The sequence below is a fragment of the Pseudonaja textilis genome, chromosome 7 (genome assembly GCF_049901715.1).
Source record: "Pseudonaja textilis isolate UNSWEBS1 chromosome 7, rPseTex1.2, whole genome shotgun sequence".
Classification (NCBI taxonomy): domain Eukaryota; kingdom Metazoa; phylum Chordata; class Lepidosauria; order Squamata; family Elapidae; genus Pseudonaja; species Pseudonaja textilis.
Genome location: NC_141996.1, coordinates 35980837 through 35986691, shown reverse-complemented (window position 1 = coordinate 35986691; position 5855 = coordinate 35980837).

The window sequence follows — 5855 nt, the reverse complement described above, 5'->3', positions numbered from 1 at the left end:
TGTTTTGAGAGAGTGTGCCATGCGCAAGTGTGCCATGAGCAAGAATTTGCCACGCGCAAGAGTGCTGCATGCAAGAGTGTGCTGCACGCAAGAGTGCACCGCGCACAAGTGGCTTTGTTTTTTTTTCTTCAATTTATTTGTGTCCTCCTTTTTATTGTAAAAAAGTTGGTCACCTTATTGACATCAAACCTAAGCAAAGACTGTGTAGGTGTCAAACTTACTGGCAATGTTAATATATTGAATTGTTTCCATTTAATAATGCATAAATAATTAATTACCTATGCTTCACAAAGTGTTAAGAAAAGTTCATTTTCATATGATAATGTGTTGCTGTTGAGAAAATGCAAGATTTATTTTAAATAAATGTTGGTTGTGTTTATTAACCTGTACTGAAGTACTCATTGGATTAGATTCTTCAACTCTGTAACCTGCATTTAATTTAGTAAATGAAAATTAAACAAAACAACAAAAGTCAAATTCAAGGTATAGCTAAACTGAAGAAATCTTGTTACAGTAACAAGGTATTTTGCAAGTTGCTACAAATCTGATGCCCAGATTAATGGTTTCAAAAATATATACTGCATAAAAAGTTTGTTTCTATGTTCAGTCTGCAAAGAATGTCATTTATTGTTAAAACAAATAAAAAGTGTACATCTTTCAAATATAGAATATTTATTCAAAGACAATTATCATGAATTTATTAATATTTATAGATTTAGAGTTTGTCTGATCAAAATTATTATTTTTTAAGATTAGACTAACACATTGAAATTTGTGAAGTGCTGAAAAATTGTATTCACATTTCAAACTTTAGAGTCTCTTCTAAAGAACATTGTGATTAAATGAATAACATTCAGTGTGTAACTGACAAGGCTGTAATTTTCTGTTGAGAAAATCATCCATAAAACTTTATGTTTTCAGCTTTAGTCACCATATTAAGAACTGGCTTCTTCATATGCTGTTTATGTGAGACCCCACGGGATGTTGAACGCAGTAGTGGAGTTTTGTTTTCATCCTGAATCTGATGATGCATGAAATTCTTTTTATAAACCTTGGATTCTGGACTTAGCCTGAATTATGTACATCAAAATTTATATAAAAATTTATACTTCTCTGCTTGATATCATTATGATTGAATTAACAAGAACTTCTTTTTTCTGGTTCATTGGTAAAATAACAAGGAATTTATTCCTGGTTTATTTTCCCCCTTCCCATTTGAACACAATGGGGACTGAGAGGTAGAATATAAATTGTGTAGTGGTGATCATCTTGCCAATTTAATCCACCTTGTGGATTTCCCCAAATGTATATATATTGTCAGAAAATTAAAAATTAATGAATACATTTGTAAATCAAAGTACTTAGATCATATCAATTAACTAACTAGTTTTTTATATAACTGAAACAGACAAATCCTTCATAGCACATGCAATCTGATTTCAGTATTGTTTTATGCCTTCAGTAGCAGAAAACCCTTGTTCTAGTTATTAATATGATTTCCTGAGCTTGTGGGATTTAATAGCAAAGGAACAAATTACCGGGCGAATTGGTAGCAAAAATTTGGCATGGGTTGCCAAACTGGTTCTGGCTGGCCACGCCCCCAACTCGGTCACCCTCCTGCCCGATGTTCGCTCATCCTGCCTGCCTGCCTGACATTCGCCTAAGGTATTTCTTTCTTTTTTTCCCTCCTGATAATCAGCTGTAGATAAGATCAGCTGTGTCAGGATTCCCCTTGCTGAAGCCCAGGAAGGCAAAAAATGGAGGCAGGAGCTCAGACACCCCGCCCCCTCCATTTTTTGCCTTCCAGAGCCCCAGAGGACCTTAGGGGACCAAAAATGCCCCCCAGAGGCTCCTCTGTGGCTAAGAAGCTCCCAAAAAATGGTGGTGGCTGCAAAAAAAAAAAAAAAAGTCACGCTCACCCAGTCACATGGCCGTGCCCACCAAGCCACACCCACAGAACTGGTAGTAAAAGTTTTTGAATACCACCACTGGAACAAACTATGTTAAGGGAAAATACAATTCATTAACCAAATCCTTAATTGAGTTAGTGAAATTTGCTTTGACTTGTCATTTTCAATTTATTACTTGCTTTGGAAATCTATTATTTCCACCATTTACAAACCAATGTGGAATTTTATCCTTGCCTCTTTGAAAACACATTGCAGTGGAAATTATTTCAGTGTGAAAAGGGATAATCTGCTTTTTACCTTTGTAGATACAACACTATTCTCTTCAACCACAGCTAACTGATTAAGAAGCAAACACAAAATGTAATTCTCTGGAATTAATAATATTCTTTCTGTGTTGGTCTTCATATTCCACTCAGCTTCACTTTAGGCCCTGAATTTTGGAATACAATCTTTAGATGTTTGGAGAATGGTGGGGGGAGGGGGAGGAGGAATAATAGACTGAAAAGCTGTTTTACAATCCACCATATTTAATGAAAAAAGATCAGAGAAAGAGAGTGAATATGTATTATATAGGACATACTTGCATTAATAGTAATCCAGTTTATTTTCACTTATTTTGATAGCCATTCTTTCCTTTTTGCAAGAAGGCCTCAAAGAAAGGCAGTCAAACATCCTTTTCACTCTTATTTCATTTGAATACCTCATCACAAAAGCTGTTCCTTGACAAGACCTTGATGTCATAAAATATGTCTTGATTTACAAGCCAAATTTCAACTATAATTCCTTTTGATAAAGCAGTTTCATGATATCACATCTTATACATCTAATTCATCTTTGATTAAAAAAAAAACAAGAAGGAAGCACCTTTTTATTTTTGATCAGTTGCTGTGTGAATGAAAAGCATTTTTGACATGAAAAGTCATTTGGGAAACCAGATGTTGTGTATAAAAACAAACTCAGATTTATTTATATAATACACAAGTCTAGGTTTTTACTGACATTTAGGTGGGTTTATATGTGTTGAGACAGCCAGCTTGGTGTATTGATTAGGACATCAGGATAGAAACTGAGAGACTCTGAATTTTTGTCTTACCTTAGGCCCAAAGGCAGCTGGGTGCCTTTGGGCCAGCCACTTTCTTTCAGCCATAGGAAAGAGACAATGGCAAACCACTCCTGAAAAAAACTTGCCAACAAAAAAAAACCTGCAGGGATTTGTTTAGGTAATATGTGATAATCAGACTTGATTGAACAAAAGAAAAAAAAAACATGCTGAAACTTATCGGAACGCTTGCACAGATATGTAAGTTAATACAGGTAAGTTAATAACAGTAGCCATAAGGCAAGACATTTAACAGATAAACATAAGAAGTTGTTAGGATTGTGCTAGGGTAGTACAATCTTAGATTAGTACTTGTTTTTTTTTTAAAGCCATGTGGACTTAAAAATCATGCAGGAAGCTCAGCTTTTGCAAATCTTTAATGGAAATATGTCATAGTAATACATCCGAAGTATTTGACTGATACAGATTCCATTACATGTCCTTATACAGTTCTCTGGGCTTTTTAGCAAATCCTGATCCACAGACCTTATAAAGATCGCATATGTCTTGCTTGGAAGATATCTTTTCTGAGGCCCACCGCTTTTCCTTCCCCAGAGTTAAGAGAATTTCCAACTTTTAGTATGTTTAGGAATAATGAGGTGAAGTCTAACTCACTGTATGTCAACCTTGGCCATATTTAGATGCATGGGCTTCAGCTTCCAGGATTCTTAACATTACCAAGGCTGAAAAAACACTGCTTTAATTTATTGATAAGTTAAAGCAGTGCTTCTCAACCTTGGTAAGGTTAAGAGTTTAAGAAAGGAAGAAGGTGGATCCAAGGAGAAATATGGAATCCACAGTAAACTGAAATATATAATAATTATTTGAAAACATGCATATTTCACATTTCAAATGTATACTTAACTTGAAAAATATGGCCACTACAAAAATACTTCTCTAAGACTTTTTTTTCCAAAAAAAACACCTAAGAGCAAATAATGCATAAGAGAATAGTAAAATTCATGTAATTATCATTCCAACAATTGCCTGCTGGGTTTTGGATCCTCCAATCTATTATAAATCATTGGACAGAAGGAAATAAAGCCGTTTCTTAGATTAGCCTTATTGGCTCTATCTTTCAAGTCAGAAAAAGAAATAAATCCTCATATTTTTTTCTTCACTTTAGCATTCTAGTGTTCTTGAGTTCTTCATTTGCTTCTATATCATTTTCCTTCAAGAAAAAAGTCAGTTGTATGAAATTGTGGGGTGAATTTCTTTTAAGTTATTTAAGCCCACTTTCCTGCTGTACATTTGCATGAAAGCTTTTCCTGATACATGTATATTCGTATGAAATTTTGCCAATATAATACAACAATATAACACATTTATACACTTTTTAAAAATTATAAATTGCTCCACAGAAATTGGAAATTACAACTAGCATGCCAATTTTGGAATAAATCTGGCTAATGCTAAACTGGAGATCAGATATGTTGTATTCACAGAACTGACTGAAGTCCCCACTCAGGTCCGCAGTTCTGGCGGGAGCGTCGATCACTCCCATTGGCTGATGCCGTTTGACAGCCGGCTATAAAAGGAGCTGTCAAACGGCATCAGCTGTTGCCGTCAGCTGATCTGCCTAGTTAGCCTGGAAGCCGTGGCAACCCTTTATTCACTGAATAAAGCTTCTGGAACAAGCGCTCTGTGTCTGCCTTGTATCTCCGCCTCTCCACAACACTGGCGATGAGGGCGGGATGCTATAAGAGGCAACCAGACATTGCACACACTGAGCTGGTCACTAAAAAAAGAGCGGAGCCAGCGAGAGCTGACAGCCGCAGCCGCTGATGCTCTCCGCAAGCACGAAGTTTAAAAGCCTCAACAGCTGAGGAGACAGACGCCACCTGACAGGCGCAGCCGCAAATCGCTCTTCTAAGAGCGTGAGTTTCAAGGCCTTCACCAGCTGAGGGGAGAGACGCTGCCGCCTCACGATAACTTCCAGCCCGGCATTCCCACCCTTCAAACCAACTGCTGAGACGTGGGAATCGTACAAGAATTGTTTCATCTGTTTCCTAGATGCCATAGACCTCACGGACGCCACAGACCACTGAAAAAAATCATACTTTCTTAGTTTTTGCGGGGCTGTGGTTTTTGACACTGCTCCAGTGCTGGTTGCTCCTCGTTCTGTTAGAACTATTCCCTTGGAGGAACTCCAGGAGATCCTCTCCAACCACTACTCCCCTAAGCCCTCCCAAATCTCTAGGACACATGCCTTTAGGATGAGGAAGCAGTCTGAGGGGGGGTCAGTTAGTGAGTATATGGCAGCTTTGAGATCAGCTGCCCTACAATGTGGGTTCAGAGACTACCTAGAAGACATGCTCCTAGATCAGATTGTCTGTGGGGTCAGGGACCTGAGACTTCAAAGGCGTTTGCTAGCAAAAAAAGACTTGACCCTAGCCATAGCTATAGAGGAAGCCCAAGCTTCTGAGCTATCTGCTCAATCAGCAGCTGAAATTCAAGGGACTCCTATCAGGCAAGGAAGCTCAACTATCCACTCTGAGGAGTTTCCATAGATGAAAATCCTGAAGACACAATGGATATAAACCTCCTTAGACAGCAGAAGCCCCCCCTAGAAGGACCTAGGCAAAAAACCAACCTCACCCCTAGGCAGCCACCTATCTGCCTGAGCTGTGGAGGTACCCATCTTAGGGCATCCTGCAGGTTCAGGAATACAATCTGCCTGAACTGTCAAAGGAAAGGCCACCCAGCTAGAGTCTGCCAAGCAGGGAGAACTTTTCCTCAGAGGCCTCAACCTACTGCTAATTTTCAAAGGCAAGTTGAGGATTGCTATACCTGCTACCACTCAGATCACACTTCAAAAGACTCTAACAAAATAAGTATCTTTGTTT